The sequence below is a fragment of the Dipodomys spectabilis genome, unplaced genomic scaffold (assembly GCF_019054845.1).
Source record: "Dipodomys spectabilis isolate Male_0828 unplaced genomic scaffold, ASM1905484v1 ptg000274l, whole genome shotgun sequence".
Lineage (NCBI taxonomy): Eukaryota > Metazoa > Chordata > Mammalia > Rodentia > Heteromyidae > Dipodomys > Dipodomys spectabilis.
Window position 1 is genome coordinate 4646510 of NW_024870951.1, and position 18033 is coordinate 4664542.

Sequence of the window (18033 nt, forward strand, 5' to 3'; positions counted from 1 at the left end):
TTTCTTCTTCTCTTCAGGCCTCTTCAGTCTCCATAGGCATGCACTACTCTGCCCTAATGACCACTTTTCTGCTTCCTCTCTTCTCAGGTTTTTCCCTTCGTGCTGTATTACCACTTTCTTCCATCCGGGTAGCTCTCATTTTTATCTCCTCTTCCAGTGCTCTGAAAATGCAACTTATATATAAGTTGTACCCCTCCTCACTCCAACGGGTCTTCTGCCTAACAGTTTTCAACCGTCACTTTCCAAACTGCCCAATGTTCAATCATTTCTTTTTTTTTTTTTTTTTTGGATCCGGTCATGAGGCCTGAACTCTGGGCCTGGGCACTCTCCCTCAGCTCTTCAGCTCAAGGCTAGCGCTCTACCACTTGAGCCACAGAGCCACTTTGGGTTTTTGCTTTTTGCTTATGTGGTGCTGAGGAATTGAACCCAGGGCCTCTGGCTTGCAAGGCAAGCACTCTACCACTGAGCCACCTTCCCAGCCCTTCAATCACTTCTTGACAGCTCACCATGTGAGGCTTGACATCTCCACCTTTGGTGGATTTCCCCACACTCTCTGGTGGGCCAGGCCAAGAATTTACAAAGATTAATGGCTCCCACAGATAATTCTGGCTCCACTGGTTATTACAGTATCCTCATAGTGAATTAGAAGAAATTGAAATTGTATATGTCGTTGTTACATTACAAACTTGATGAGACATCACTAACCCATTGTGACCTCATCATTGCGGTGACATCACAAACTCATTGTGATATCACATTGCCATTGTGCCACTATGATCACATTGTGACAACCCAAACCTATTATAACCTCAGAAGCTTTGATAGAAAGCATGGCCTTTGTGACATCACAGGCCATTTGTGTACCCATACCCTCATTTTGAGCTAATGACAATTGAGGTCATACATGCCATTTTAACATCGCAAAAACTTTGTGACATCATTACCAGTGTAACATCACATTGTCATTATGACAACATCAGCCAATTGTGACATCATAAAACAATGACATCATAGCATTATGACATCACATGGTCATTGTGATGTTACAGACACATTGGAATGCCTATTCTGTGATTCCATTCTATTTCAAATGTGGGAGGTAGGTTGATATCAGAAATATATTGTGACCACATAATTATTATGACATCACAATACCTTGATGACACCACATTGCCATTATGATATCACTAACCCACTGTTACATCACAAAACTGTCCTAGTCTCATAAATTTTTCGACATGCTGCCAGTGTGATCTCTTTGATATCACTGAGTTCATAAATTGTTTAACTCATACTTCAGGTATGACATGTGATATTAGAAATCCACTGTGACATCACACTGCCAGATGTCATGACCACTGAGTCACATTGTGAATCACAAACCTGTTAAGACCCATTACACTTGTGCCAACATATGCCTTTGGATACATCATTATCCCTTATGAACTTACATATTCATTGTCAATTAGAGATCTGGCATGAGATTGTGAGATCACCATCCCATTGTGAAATCACAAACCTATGTGACCGCATCACCTGTATGGATCACCATTTCTGACTTCAAAACAATACTATCTCATTTAATGGTAACATCACATTGCCAATGGGATATCTCTGTCCCATTGCATTTTCACCAACCTATTATGTCCTCATAATATTTTTCAAAATTTATGGCCTTTCTGACTTCTAGCTCCTTATGTTAATTTGTATCTTCATTGTGATCTAGTAGAATAAAATTGGACATGTAGTGGTGATATTACAATTTCATTGTGACATCACTATCCAAGTGTGACCTTATCACCACTGTGACATCACAAACCCATTGTGACATCATATTGCCACAGTGATATCACGATCACCTTGTGATATCCCAAACCTGTTGTGATCTCTGAGCACCTTTGAAAAAGCACATGGTGTTTGTAACAACACAGTCCCTTTGGGTAACCATATTCTCATTGTGAACAAAGGACAACTGAACATCAGACGTGCCATTGTACCATTACAAACGCTTTGTGACATCATCTACAGAGTGAGATCACATTGTTGTTAGGATACCATCAGCCCATTGTGACACCCCAAAATGACAATGACATCATAGCATTATGACATCACATTTACATTGTGAGGTCATAGAGACAATGTGATTGCCTATTCTGTGATTTCATTCTATCTCAAATGTGGCATATAGGTTGATTTCAGAAACCCATTGTGACGACATCACCATTGCGACATTGCAATCCCTTTGTGACCTCATATTGATATTGTGATATCATTAATGCAATGTAACATCACAAACCTGTCTTGTCTTCATAAATTTCGCAACAAGCGACTACCTTGACCTGGGCTGGAGCCCCAGAGCTAATTGCAGCCTAAACAATGAACCCTCATACCTCCAAAGAGCAGCCCAGCCATTTGTTAACTGGTCTTCAAACAACCCTTCTTCTCTTCAGGTTGCTGTACTCTTGACAGGCCTTCCCTGCCCTGTCCAGGTGGCCAGTTGCCATTCTTCACCTCCTGCTCTTCCTCAATTTCCTCTCCTCCCAGGTCTTTACCCTCCTGCAGTCTCATCATGTCTTTCCTTCCAGGCCTTTCCCCTTTTTCTTCCCCCTTCTGCTGCTCTGAACATGCAACCTACATATAGGCTGTACCCTGCCCCCACTAAAATACGTTTCCTGCATTACAGTTTTCAATCATCACTTCCCAAATGTCCATGCCCAATAACTTCTTGGCAGCTAACCATGTGGGGCTTAACATCCTATCTCTTCAGCAGCATGTCCTGCCCACTCCAGCAGCATGCACCCCCCTCTCTGGTGGTCCAGACCAGGAGGTCATGATTATTATCTGTTCACGTGGATTATAGGGGTACTGCTGGTTATTACAGTGTCCTCATGGGGAACTAATAGCGATTGAAATTGGACAAATAATTGTGATATTACAAACACATGACCTAACTAACCCATTGTGACCTCAAAACCACTGTGACATCATGAACCCATTGTGACATCACATTGCTGTTTAGACACCAGGATCACATTGTGACATCTCAAATCTATTATGACCTCTTATAACCTTTGAAAAAATACATATCTTTGTGACATAACAGTGCCTTTGTGTACCCAAACCCCACTGTGAAATATTGATAATTGAGAATCAGACATGACATTTTAACATCAAAAAGTTTGTGAGGTCATCACAACTGTGACATCACATTGTCGTTGTGATACCATCTGCTCATTGTGAAATCACAAAACTAAAATATGATAAAATTATAATTTCACATTGTCATTGTGATATCATCGACACATTATGAATGCCTTTTCTGTGATTTCATTCGACTTCAAATGTGGCATATAGGTGGATATCATAAACAAATCATGAACTCATAATCATTATGACATCAAAACCCCTTTGCACATCACATTGCCATTGTGATATCACTAACAGACCGTGACATCACAAACCTATCCTGTCATTATAACTTTTGTGACATGCCTTTTTTTCCCTCACAATCTGTGGTGACCTCATTAGATTTAACATATGACATTTGATATCACAAATTCCCAGTGACATCATGATCATGGTGACACCACACTGCCAGATGTCATAACCATTGTATCAAATTCTGACATCACAAACCTTTTAGGATTTCAATATGTGACAACACAAACTTTCGGAGAAACCACAGTCCTTTTGTGAACTCATATACTCATTGTAAGTTAAAGACAATTGAGAACCATCATGTCATTGTGACATGGCCAGCACATTGTGACATCACCAATCTTTTGTGACTTCATCACCAATGTGGCATCATCAACTATTTGTGACACCAAAACAATATTCTGACATGATGTATGAGTTGACATTGCCATGGTGATATCACTGTCCCACTGTGTTTTCAAAAACCTAATATGACCTCATAACATTTAAAAGATTCATGTCCCTTAGGACTTCACGCTCCTTCTGTGAACTTGTATGCACATTGTGAAACAGTAGCAATTCAAATTGGATATGTGTTTGAGATATTACAAAATCATTATAGCATCAAAAACCCATTGTGACCTCATCACAACTGTGAATCATAAAGCTATCATGACCCCTAAGTACATTTGAAAACACATAAGGCATTTGTGACATCACAGTCCCTTTGTGTACCCATATCCTCAATTTGAACACATGACAATTGAATTCATATATGCCACTGTAACTGTGACCCCATCAGCAGTGTGACAACACATATTCATTATGACAGCATCACCTCCTTGCAACATCACCAATTTACAATGACCTCATAGCATTATGACATTATACTGTCATTGTGATGTTATAGACACATTGTAAATGCCTATTCTCTTATTTCATTCTATTTTAAATGTGGCATCTGGGTTGATATCAGAAAATCATTGTGATCTCATAGATATATGGCATCACAATCACTTTGTGACATCACAGTGCCATGGTGATATCACTAACACACTGTGACATCATAAACATGCCCTGTCCTCATTAGTCTTGTGACGTGCTACAACTGTGATGTCTTAGGCCCCTTATGAGCTCATAATCTGTTTTCAAACATAATATTTCAGTTATGATATGTAATATCAGAAATCCACTGTGACATCATGACCATTGTGACATCATACTGACAGATATCATGACCATTGTGTCACACTATGACATCACAATCCTCCTAGGACTTCATCACATATGTGACAACCATGCCTTTGGAGATACCACAGTCCATTTGTGAACTCATACTCTCTGTGATTTCATGACAACTGAGAAACTTTATGCCATTTGGATATCACCAACCAATTGTGACATCATAGACCTACTGTGACCCCTTACCTGTATGGCATCACCAACTAATTGTAACATCAAAACTTTTTGTGAAGTCACAATGTGACACGATGTGCATGACATCTGTCAGTTTGATGTCACAATGGTGATGATGTCACAGTGGATTTCTGGTATCTCATGTCACACATGAAATATGAGGGTGGAAACAAATTATGAGGGCAAAAAGATCTAAGATATCACAATGTCAGCATTTCACAGAAGTTATGAGGATAGGAGAGGTTTGTGATGTCACATGGTATTAGTTATATCACAATGGCACTGTGATGTCACAACGTAATTAGATGTCAAAATGGTTATGTAGGCACAAAAATGTGTTTCTGATATCAACTCTCATGCCACATTTGAAATACAATGAAATCACAGAATAGGCATTCACAATGTGTTTATGAGGTCACAATGACAATTGTTGTTATAATGCGATTATGTCATTGAGTTTGGTGATGTCACAATGAGCTGATGCTCTCATAATGAAAATGTGATGTCACACTGTTGAGGATGTCACAAACAATTTTTGATGTTATAATGGCATGTCTGATCTCAATTGTCATTACTTAACAACAAGGATATGGGGACACAAAGGGACTGTAATGTTGAAAAGGCCATGTGAGTTTTCAAAGGATCTAAGAGGTCATAATAGATTTGAGATATCACAATGAAATCATGATGTCACAATGACAATATTGTCACAATGGGTTTTTGATGTCATGCTAATGATGAAGTCAAAATGGGTTTGTGATGTCACAATGAGTTTGTAATATCACAATCAAATTTCCAATTTCAATTGCTACTAGTTCACAAGGAGGATACTGTAATAATCAGCAGGGCCCCAGTGATCTATAGGGTCTGATAATCAGCGTGGACCCATCTCCTGGCCAGTTTGAAAAGACAGGGTATTCTGTGGGAAGAGCTGATACATTAATCACCAAGTGTTGAGCAGTTAAGAAGTGATTGGGCTGTGGGGAGATTGGGATGTGACAGTTGAAAACTGTTAGCAGTTGGAGTGGAGAAAGGGTACAGACTTTATATATGCTGCTTGTTCAGAGCAATGGAAGGGGAGATAAAAATTGAAAAGTCCTGGAAGGAAGGAAGTGGTGTGATAGCAGAAGGGGAAAGACCTGGGAGGAGAGGAAGTTGAGGGAGAGCAGGAGGTGAAGGATGGCAACTGACGACCCAGGCAAAGCAGTTCAGGCCTGTGGAGAGTAGAGAGGCCTGAACAGAAGAAGGAACTGGTAGAAGAGAAAATGGGAAAGACTTCAAAGGAAGTATAGGTCTGTAGCGAAGAAGAGACAAAGGCAAAGGGAAAAAAGGCTTGCCCTTTGATGTTTGGAGCTTTGGATATCATAATTTTGGGGGTTGGTGGTTTGGAGAACATTTATTATATTAAATGTGTCCCGATGGATTCTCTTGAACAATAGAGGTCCGAATTTTTGGAGACCCCATGGAGATTAATCCGTTTGGGTGGCATCATGCCTTGGCCCCAGGGGAAAATTCCCATAGGTGAGAGTCAGCTTTCAGGGCCTTGAGTGATTGTCTCCAGAGGACCAACATGGACAAAAGTCATATAGGTACCTCTAAGGGTGCGTCTGGGCAAGCTTGCCAGCCTGTTTTTGGGACCCCCTCTAGAGGTCATTTGTGGCTTTCTTGGAAAGCCATTTGGGAACTCCTTGAGAGGTCATATGGGGCTTCCTTGGGAAGCCATCTGGAACCTCCTTGAGAGGTTATGTAGAGCTTCCTTGGGAAGCCATCTGGAACTTCATCAAGAGTGCATCTGCAACTTCCTTGAGAAGCTATCTGAGACCTACACTGGAGGTCATCTTGGGCCTTATCCAGTGGCCATCTTGGACTTTCTTCAGAGGTCATCTGGGGCTTCCTCAGGAGGCCACCTGAGACCTATTCAAAAGTATTCATTGGGGATTCCTTAAGCGGCAATTTAGGACGACCTCCTGAGGTCATGTGGAGCTTCTGTGGGAGGTCATCTCGGGTTACCTTGATGAAAAATATGACTGTCTTCGGATGTCTTCTGGGACTTCCCAGAGAAGCTATATGGGACCTTCTCTGGAGGTCATCTGTCGCGCTCTCAAGATGGTTATCTGGTACCTCCTCTGGAGTCCATATGTGGCCTCCTTGAGTGGCCATCTGGGAGCTACTCAAGAGGTAATCTCATCTTCATTGAAAAGACATCTGGAAACTCCTTTGAAGGTCAACTGACACTTCCTTGGGAAGCCATTTGGAACCTCCATGAGAGGTCATCTAGGGCCTTCTAGAGAGGATATATGAGACATCCTCCAGAGGTCATCTGCAGCATCCTCAAAGGCAATCTGGGATGTTCTCTCTGTCAACTGGAATCTCTGTAGAGGTCAAAATTGAGTGGTGTGGGACATGTGTGTTAAGTGTCTGTGGTTCTTGGTCTGTGTGTGTATGCTGATAGTTCCAACTGTGTCCTGTATGTACCTCTGTTTACTCCTTTTCTCAGGATGGCAGAACAAGCCTAAAGTTGTCATATCCAAACACTATTCTCCCCCAGGGTTACAGAATCCTTCAGAGGAAGATGCACTGATGTACTCTCTCCTATTCTTTGCCATCAGTACCTCTAATCTAAAGTCCTCCCATACCAAAAGTGGTTACTTGTACCAGCCTGAGGTGGTACAATGTGGTATGTTACCCTTATTACCTTTGAGGCAGGAACATGGAGGAGATGGTGGGCAGGCCACCTTTCTAATATATTTTCCCTTTACAACTAGTAACCTGTATAACTGGAAACATCAAAACCCATCCTTTTCAGAAAAAATAAAACCAGGGGCTCATTACCTCATTAGAGATAGCAATTTTCACACACAAGCACATCTGGGATGAGTGCCTCCAAATTTTACAGGTGTGTTTCACCTGGTAGAAAAGGTAGTAATTCCTGCTCAGTGACTCAAAGCTGGTCCTTGGACCACACAGTAGCCCCACTATTGAACCAGACTATTTGGCTTTTTCTTTTTGGTAGTTAGTTGGAGATATGAGCCTTAAAGTCTTTCCTGCCTTGGCCTTAAGTCTCTATCTTTTTAACTCAGCCTCCTTAATCGCTAGGATGACAAGAGTGATGCTCCAGCATCCAGCTCAAGCCAAGGTTTCTTCATGTGCTGTGGAACCAGCACTGGAACCTTTCATCGTCTATAACCTCCCCACACACTGGAACTTGGCACACTGTAACTCGTGGTTGGATAAATAAATGAGCATCTGCCTATGACAATACTACAGAAATGTCCCATCCCATACAGGTAAGCATCCTGGGCGGGGGGGAACCTGATGTACCTCTCCCAGTTCTCCTTCTTCCCTCTTTCCACCCTCCTGGTGCCACCGTACTTAACTGTTTTGGCTCCAAGGATGTGAGCCACGATGTACTCGCTGGATTCTGGGGCCTCTGGGATGCCTATCTTCTCAAAGATCTCTGGCCAATGGCTGACGAGCTCTGTGGCACTCAATTCCCTACTCAAGTGTGAACAAGGTTGCCGTGAGGTGAAGGCCTGGCTCAAGGGGCCTCCTCTTCTCCCCCCGGGGCCAGCCAGGATGTTCTACCACATCCAGCCCCCAAGTTTCATGTTGAAGAGAAAGGATCCTCGAGGTGTCTCGGGTTTCTGAATCTCCCAGAGTCCAGTGCAGATGCTGGGAGTCATCTCTGTTCACAACTGGCAGGCTAGGGATGGCGAGGTCACAATCTCTGCTCCCCATGGCATCCTCGACTGTGGTGGTCACCCTAGAGAGAGCCAGAGGAGAATCAACAGCTGCTGCATAAAGGCCGACAAAGCACGACATTCATAGCAGGAGACCATCTGGCTGGGGAACTCTGCCTGTGCTGCTTTGAACGTCCTTGTTTGGTGGCTGAAGTGGTCTATCTAATTTGACCCATAATCCCAGGTGTTAGTGGAAATTGCCAGCTTCAAGAAAAAACCCTGGAAAAGGTGGCATTTCAGTTGTCCCAATCAAACATAAAGGGTTCCAAAGTCAGTGGTCCCCTTTTCCTTCCAGACAGCCTACAGCAAGTTATAGAAACTGGCACTCAGAGAGCCTTAGCTAATTGCCACGGCCTGATACGGAGCAAGCTCCAGGAGGGGAAACACACTTGCCTACCACTGCCCAGCTGGAAACGGCCTAACAGGGATGCAGATTGGAGTGTGAAGGACTCCAGGGAGGACTGCCCACCGGTGCACCTCCTCAGGAGGGAACACGCCACCACTGGGGGCCTGGAGCACCCTGCCCAGATGCCCATGAACACCGTCAATACCCTGGGTAAGGTTGCCCCCTCATCCTCGGTAGTGGTGAACCGTCTAATATGTAACAACGTTCACTACTCCCCAGTCCCTCCTAGCTTCACAGCCCCTCCCCTACTCCCCCACATCTCAGTCCCTAATTATGTTTTGTAGACACATTCTCAATCCTTGAATTCGCTCCAACTATACACATGAGAGCAAACGGTCTGGTTGGAAGAGTGCAGCTGTGGTCACACTGGTCTCACAAGCATTCAGGCTGAAGACAGAAGCACAGGTGTCCACTCTGGTCTGCGGTTCACATAGGCCTCATAGGGGAGACCCATGCAGGCCCAGCAGCTACTGTGGGATACAGGACAGAGGGAAGAGATAGGTGGAAAGGAACATCTACTGAAATCTTCCCCCAAAGGAGCCATGAAATGGTGAAGGAGAAAAAAAATTATGGCTAGACTCGTACTTGGCATTGATGAAAAAAGAACAACAAACACACACACACAAATAAAAGGCTTTTGCTCTTTTTAGACATGATGACTTAAATATATTTTCATTTTTTCTCATCTCCCTGCTCTCCCAACACATACACATACAGATTGTGACAGAAGACTAATCCATGCAGTACCTGCAATTTGCCAACTGATCACTAACCTGAGCACAGTCTACTTATATAAGGGAAAGATGATCTCTCTCTCTCTCCCCTCTCTCTCTCTCTTGCACACACACACACACACACACACACACACAAACACACACACAAACAGACTCAGAGCAGTGCCTCTCCTGAGATTGCTTGTTCCTCCTCTGGGACCAGGTGCAAGCTGGAGCACGGGGGTTCCATTGTCAGAACCAGGGGCTTGACCCAAAGAAGCACCACTCTAATGATGTTGAACCACCCTGCCTCTCCCTTTCTCCAGGGCCAGACCCTTTCCCTTGGGAACAACCAGCCTTGACTCCCTATTCACCAAAACCTTAGGTCAGGATGCTGGGTGTTGTCCTGAGATTGGTGGCTCCTCAGAGCCAGGACTGAAAACAAGCAGGGGGTCATAGTGCCCCAATGACTCCCTATTTCCAGCCTAGATGAGTCTGGGTGACTTGGTGGTTTCTTGGGGAGGACTAGGAGACCAGATGGACCTGGAGAACCAGCAGATTCTGGCAGAGCTAGGAAATGTGTTCACCCTGTGAGGACTGTTGACAGCTGGGATTGGGGGAACAGTCCGAGTGTATGTGTGTCGGAAGGGATGTGTTCCTCCCAGATATTCACCTTCTATCTGACCCCCAATGCCCTCACCTCCCTAGTGGGCTCTTCTGGGACGCTCCTCAAGTGAAAGGGTGACTGAGCACAAAAGACAAGGGCTCACACAGCAAGGAGGGCCTATATCCTCCATCCAACACCCACCACCCTCAGCAAAAAGGAAAAGAACCAGGAAGGCAGGTGAGATGCTGCTCCCCACCTCTGACTAAAGCCACCAGGTTCCCACCAGGGAGAAGAAGGGTGCAGATGCACAGCTGTGTTGCTCCCACTGCTCCAGGCCAGGGGCTCTGTGGCGACCCCTTCTCACTCTTTCCTGCATCTTCCCGTTTCCTGGGACACTGGCCACTAGGGATGGGGGTGGGATCCCTGGGTCGACACCCACCCCCACCCTCCACCCCTTGGGCACATATGTGGCAGGGTCATGGCGGACTGTGGGGTGCGTCGCAGGTGAGAGAAGGATGGGAGAGGGGAGGCAAGAGGCATGGGTCCATGTCAGCGGGGGAAGAAGTGGGGCGGGAGGGTTCACAGGTTGTGGGCCCTTGGCAGCCACTCACCTTTGCTGCTGGGAGAAGCTGTAGGCAGTGGCTTTGTGTGCATGTGGGCCTGGAGTCCAAGGACTGAGGGCTGGGACCGGGTTGGGGCTGAAAACCGGCCAGGGGTGTGCCATGTCTGTTGGGCGACTGTGAGAGACAATGCGGGTCCAAGATGAAAGTGCTGTGTTTGACACGCCATGCTGCTGGGAGGAGGCAGGTGTATCTGTGGAAACATAGAGGGGCTGCACGAGGCCTCTGCTCGTCCTCCTCTTCCAAGGCCGACCCTGCCACCATCACCTCCGTGCTCACTACACCGGGACCTCAGTCTCAGGGCTGCCATGGCCACCGCGCCTCCTCGTGGCTGCCCATGGCAGTGTGCCTGCTGTGCCAGCTCCATATGCTCTGTGCTCCCCACCATGACCTGTGCAATGTTTGGGGAGGCCGCCAGATGATGAAACTGCTTGCCCTTATGCATGTGCTTGCTCTTTTCTCTCCACTCTCTCTCTGCCCCCACTCCTCTCCTGGGCCACCTTGTGCCTGCCGCCTCCCCCAGTGCTTTCCCCCATGCCCCTGTGCACTGCTGCCATCTCAGTGAGCCCTGGCCCCTGCCCCCTCCTTCCCTTGGCCATGTCCACTCTTCTGCTAGGACCCTCCCCCCACCCTTGGCTACAAGCCCAGCCCTGATTGGGCCCTAAGGCTTCCAGGCCATGGCAATTGCAGCCTCACCACAGCTCAGCACTCCCCCCCAACCGCAGTCCCTTCCCAGGGAATTGATTCTCCCCTAGCCCCGCTGGTGGAGGAGACTCTCCTCCATCTCCCTCCACTCCACACAGCAACCAGGTACACAGTGACCCTCGTGTATGTGTGTGTGATTGTGTGTGTGTGTGTGTGTGTGTGTGTGTGTGTGTGTGTGTGTGTGAGACTGTTGGGGATAACAACCTCTCAAGGGCTCAGAACATAGCACCCTTTGAGATGACTCAGCACACAGCACACTTCAAAAAACAGCATAAAGCACCCTGTGTAAAGGATTCAGCACATACAGGTGGACCTGTTGCAACAATGAGATGTACAAGTTGTCACGTTCAAAAGGAGCTTTACAACGTCGGTGCGGGGGGGGGGGGGGCTGGGGCGGGGGAGGGGAAGTATAGGGATTGGGCCGGGAGGGAGGAGGCTGGGAAGGGATGTGAAAGGTAAACAAAGGAGGAGGCTGCAATGCTTGGCAAGAAATGTATGCATTATCCTGCCCATGTAATTGTAACCCCTCTGTACAGTATGTTCACAAATAAAATAAAATAAAATTTTAAAAAAGGATTCAGCATACAGCTCCCTTTGAAGGACTCAGCATATAGTATCTTGTGTAGAGTACTCAGCACACAGCACAGCACACTTTGAAGGAGAGAGTCCATAGCCCGCTGTGTAAAGGACTCAGCACATGGCATGCTTTGAAAAACTCAGCGTGTAGCACTCTTTTCCAGGGACTCAGTACATAGCAACCTGTGTTAAGAGCACCCACAGCCCCCTTTGAAGGGCTGAGTATGTAGCACCCTGTGTAAAACAGTTCACAGCACCCTTCAAAAGACTCAGCACATAGCACAATTTTGAAGTACTCAGCACATACCACCCTGTGGAAGGACTTGGCACATACCACACTGACAAAGGATTCACCACACAGCACCATTTGAAGGACAGTACAGAGCACCCTGTGTAAAGGACTTGGGACACAGTACTTGAAAATTTCACCTCATCTCTCTCTTCTCAAGGGCGCAGCACATAGCAGCAGCCTTTGGGATGAATTAGCACACCACATCTTTTGAAGGACTCAGCATATAGTACGTTATGTAATGGACTCAGCACATAGCACCCTTTGGGATGACTCAGCAAACAGAACCTTTTTGAGGACTCAGCACAAAACCCCAATGTGGAAAAGCCCCAGCAAACAGCACCCTGTGAAGGACTCAGCACATAGCTGTATGCCACAAGTTCAGCTGTCATTAGAATTAGGGTGCTTTCTTCAGCATCACCATTCTTCAGAAACACTTCAAAAATCCTACTAGTTTACATTAGCCAACCTGTGTTTTATGGGGGAGAGTCAACTGGGGGTCTTGAATGCATAGCTTGGGATCCCTTTCCCTGAGCTCTTTGGTTCAAAGCTAGAGCTCTACCACTTGGAGCCATAGCTTCAATTTTGTTTTTTGGGTTGTTCTTTGACAGGTCTTATGGTGATCAGGAAGGGAAGGCCAAGTTGGGGTGTCTGTGGGCAAAGGCTCTTAGCACGGCCTGGAACTGACCTCTCCTTTCCTTGTACCCCTGGGTGCTGGGCCTCCTGGAGCTCTCATGGCCTAGGGGGAACAGACCTGCTCTCGCATCAGCACTCAGGGTGAATTAAATTCAGCTTGGCCCTGGTCTCTTCCCAAAATTGAAGTCTAGACAACAATGGCATGCGGATGCATATCCTGCATCTGGCCACCAGGGGGCAGGGGTTGCCCACCAGAGTTGTGTTTTCTCTTCCTTCCCTGGGGCCCCCACCAAAGTCCTTGAGAGTCTTACTTACAATTAACCATCAAAAGGCAAGTGGGGCTGTGGCTCAGGTCGCAGAACATTAGCCTTGAGCAAGAAAACTCAGGGACACAATAACCTCCCAAAAAATAAAATATTTAGGAATTAACCTAACCAAAGATGTAAAAGAACTATTTAATGAAAACTATAAAAAGTTAAAGAAAGAAATTGCAGAAGACACTAGGAAATGGAAAGACCTCCCATGACCTTGGATAGGCCGACTTAATATAGTAAAGATGGTAATACTTCCAAAACTAATATACAAATTCAATGCAATTCTTATTAAAATACCAATGACGTACATCACTGAAATACAGAAAACAGTCCAAAAATTCATATGGAACAACAAAAGACCTAGAAAAAAGAACCTCGGGGAAGCTAGGGAGAGAAGGGATGGTAGGGGGAAAACAATGGAAGGTGTAACAATGTTCAAGAGGAAATGTACTCATTACCTCACTCGTGTAACTGTAACCCTCTGTATAGCATCTTTACAATAAAAAAAAATAAAAGTAAAATGACATACATTGAAAAAAAAATAGAAAACTCAGGGATAGAGCCTAGGTATCGCGTTGAATTTGTAGATAGCCTTGGGAAGTATTGCCATTTTCACGATGTTAATCTTTCCAATCCAGGAGCATGGGAGGTTTTGCCATTTTCTAAGTTCTGTTTTGATTTCATTTTTCAATATTTTAAAGTTTTCATCATAGAGGTTCTTCACTTCTTTAGTTAAGTTAATTCCTAGGTATTTTATTTTTTTGTGGGGCTATTACAAATGGAGTTGCTTTCCTAATTTCAGCCACACTTTTCTCATTGTTGGCATACAGAAAAGCCATTGATTTTGGGGGGTTAATTTTATACCCTGATACTTTGTCAAAGTTTTGAATCAGCTTGAGTAATTTGGGAGTGGAGTCTATGTGATTCTTTAAATACAAGATCATGTCATCTGCAAAGAGGGAGAGTTTTATTTCTTCTTTCCCTATTTGGATCCCCTTTATTTTTGCATTTTGTCTTATTGCTGTAGCTAGGCATTCTAATACTAGATTGAAGAGAAGTGGAGAGAGTGGATATCCTTGTCTTGTTCCTGTGCTAAGAGGAAATGGCTTTAGTTTTTTACCTTTAAGTATAATGCTGGCTGTAGGTTTGTCATATACAGCCTTTATTGTATTGAGGAATGTTCCATGGATTCCTAATTTTTCCAAAACCTTCATCATAAAGGGGTGTTGGATCTTGCTTTTTCTGCATCTATTGAGATAACCATGTGGTTCTTATTCTTGCTCCTGTTGATGTGATGAATAATATTAATTGATTTGCGTATATTGAACCAGCTTTGCGTCCCTGAAATGAATCCTGTTTGATCTCACACCCTGGCCTTGGCCATGCTTTGGGTCAGCATGGCTCTGGCTTGATGGGAGGGCTCCAAGGAGGAAGATCCCAGAGCAATCACCCTGCCTCCTTCCACCCTTCTCACCCTGCTGCTTCTGCTCTTTGCCATAGACCTTCTTCCTGGAATCCATCCATGAGGTCATCACTGCCAACATTGTGATGAGTGGTGGGTCCAGCCTAACTCGGGGAAGTCAGAGATGAAAGTCAGTCTGGGATTAGGAGCTTCTACCCTGTGTGTGGGCTGAAGTCAGGGCTGGCCTTTATTTCATCCTGAGCCTTGAAGTGGTGGAGAGATAGTGTAGACTCCAAATTGAATCAGGTAAGATCAGAATCTACCTGTGAGGTAGGCTGTGGGGCTCACAGGGCCACTGCTCGTGGTACTCCTCTCTCGGGACTCACCTCTCCCTCTCTCATCCCTAAATGTTAGAATAGAAAGTTCAACTAAGTGGATCAAAGAGGGGGCAGAGGAGTATTTCTGTGTGAACAATACTTGTGCTTCATATTCGTCCTAGCCCCTACTTCCTATTTATCTGAGGAATGGCCATATGGGTTTGGTGGGGGGGGGGGGAGGAATCATCCTAGCTGATAATGTGGCTCAGTGGTAGATGGTTGCCTAGAATGACTGATACCCTGGGTTCAATTCCATACAGAAAAAGCTTGAAGGGGAGGTGGGGCTCAACTGGTAGAGTGCCTGCCTTGACCATAAGAGCTCAAGGACAGTGGCCAGGCCCTGAGTTCAACACGCAGGACTGGAAGAACGAATCTTTGTTGGAGGCTTTTCTTATCTTTGAAAACAATTTATTGTTTGTGATAAGCATAACATGGGTCTCTTCCCTGTCCACCAATGTGCCATTAGATGTCCCTTGAATTTGGGTCGCAACCCAGCAGCCTTTGCCCTACCTGACCCACAGTTTATCCATCTCATCTCGTGGCAGATGAAAGCCTGAGAGAAGGCCATCTGGCCATCTACTTCTGGTGGCTGCCTAGGCTTTTCAAAGTCAATATGTCATATAGAGAGTCATCATCCAGATCAGTCTACGGAAGAAAGGGAGAGAGCACTCCTTGCCTGAGCCCACGAGCTGCAGGCCACTCTTGATGTGGGGCATCTGCTGCAGGACGTGCTCCATGGGAGAGTTATCTACGGGGTCGGGAACTCCGACCTCTTCTCTGGCAGTTTCCAAGGTGTCTTGAAGCTGCAAATCTTCAAAACCTTTCTGCTCCTCCCTCCTTTCGCTCACCACAGAGCCTGAGGTATTTGAAGCAGTGGTGATGGCAGGGGGCTGGAGCCTGCTGTCCGTGCTTTCCCCTGCAAGGAGCAACAGCAGCTTCTGCAGCTCTCTGTTCTCCATCTTCTCCTGGGAGAGCCAGCACATGTGCTCAGCTTTCTCCCAACACAGCTCATCCCGGACGAATGTCTGCTCTTTACACCTCCACAGTGCGGTTGTGTGCCAACAGCTCCCTGCATCGATGGTGGAGCTTATCTGCTGGACTATGGAAGTCCACCTCATCATGCAGGTCATGGACATAGCAGATTTTCTTCTTGGATGCCCACGTGTCCCACTTCCTATCCCTACGCCTGCTGTGGTGGCAGCTCATGGAGCGGGGGTCCTGTGGCTCCAGCTCTGTCTGGCACTGTGCTGCCGGGTGGGCTGGTCACCTGCAGCAGGGCCACCGCTCGTGTAGCAGGAGTTTCCCCCTGTGGATCTCAGCCTCCGAGAGCGCTTGCAGAGCCAAATCCCTCTCAGTCTGGGGGATGTCTCCAGCCTCTGCTTGGTCACGTCTGGGGGAGTTACCTCCTCACCTTTTGCTTCTCCAGGGCTCATGGCTTTCCCTTCCCTAGGGAAAGCCAGGAAGCCCAGCTGGGCCTGCAGGCACTCCTCCTGTGCTCTGGTAGCTTCCCAGCACTTGAGCATGTCCTGCCACTTTTGGGGGCACCACCTGGCCCCCCTAGTTGGTTTGGCCTTGCACTTGCTTCAGCTGATCCATCAGCTTGGTCTGCTTCTGCAGGTGCTGCTACAGGGCCTCCTTCTCAGAGTTCAGCCGCTTATTGGAGGCAATGTGCTGCTGACAGGTGGCTCTGAGCTCCTGCAGCTGGGCCAGGGATTGCTCCTGCTGCTCCTGCAGCTCCCAAGCCACATGGCTCTCTCTCTGGGACACCTCTTTCCATTCCTCTATCTTCTCCTCTAAGTGATCTAGCTGTTCCCACAGATGTTTCTTCACCTGATGCTCTGAGTTCAGGATTCTGGTGAGATCCTCCATCTCTCCAATCACCCTGTGGAGAGCATCCCACAGCAGGGCCAGCTATTCCTCTGGCTATGGGTCACACACACATGCGCATCATGGGGGTCTCAGGGATCTCCTGTCGACCGTGGGCCTTACCCTCCAGTCTCCATAGTTGTTCCACTGCTCCACATTCTAGAGACAGAGCTTCTGGTTTTCCTTGACCTGGATATGACCTAGTTCCTCCAGGTTTTTCAACTCCATCTGCGTGTGGTAGGCCTGGGCCTGCAACTGTTGCTCAGCCTGAGATGGCTCTATCAGCTTCCTTCTCAGTTCCCCCAGCTCATTCTCTAGGTCCAGCACCTGCCTCTCCCTTCTCTCCTTCTCCTCTGTCAGTTGGTTCACCTGGTCAGTCAGCCACTGAGCCTCCTCCTTCCATGAGGAACTCTCAATGCACAGGTTCTCCGTGAAGGTGTCTCTCTCCAGATTTTCTGAGGTCACCATACAGCTTAGGTTATCCAGTAATCTCTTCAGTACCTCCCGCCCCACACAGGTTGGTTTCTGCAGAAAGTGATTTACAATCTGCAACGGCCTAAGTGAAGCAGGTGGGGCAATGACAGAGAAATGAAGCAAGAAGTTCTCACCTGCCACCTGCAGGCCGCAGAGTGGCACATGGTGGAGTTCGAGATGGCCGCTTCTGCCGTCACTGCTGCACAGAAGGAGATCTAAATGTTCTTCGAACAGCTGAATGATGTGACACTTCAGCTCGAGGAAAAGACCAGAAGCTTCAATGACCTGGAGCAAATGAACACAGTGTTGCAGGAGAAACTGGAAGCACTCTGGACACAGAAGAGTAACAGGAAGAACAGAATCTGCAAGTTCCAACAAGTGCTGGTGGGGCGGGAGGTACTGAAGAGAACTCAGCATCTGGGTATCTCTGTGGCTCTGTGGGTGAAGGGTAAGCTCACCGTCCTTGAAGATAAGA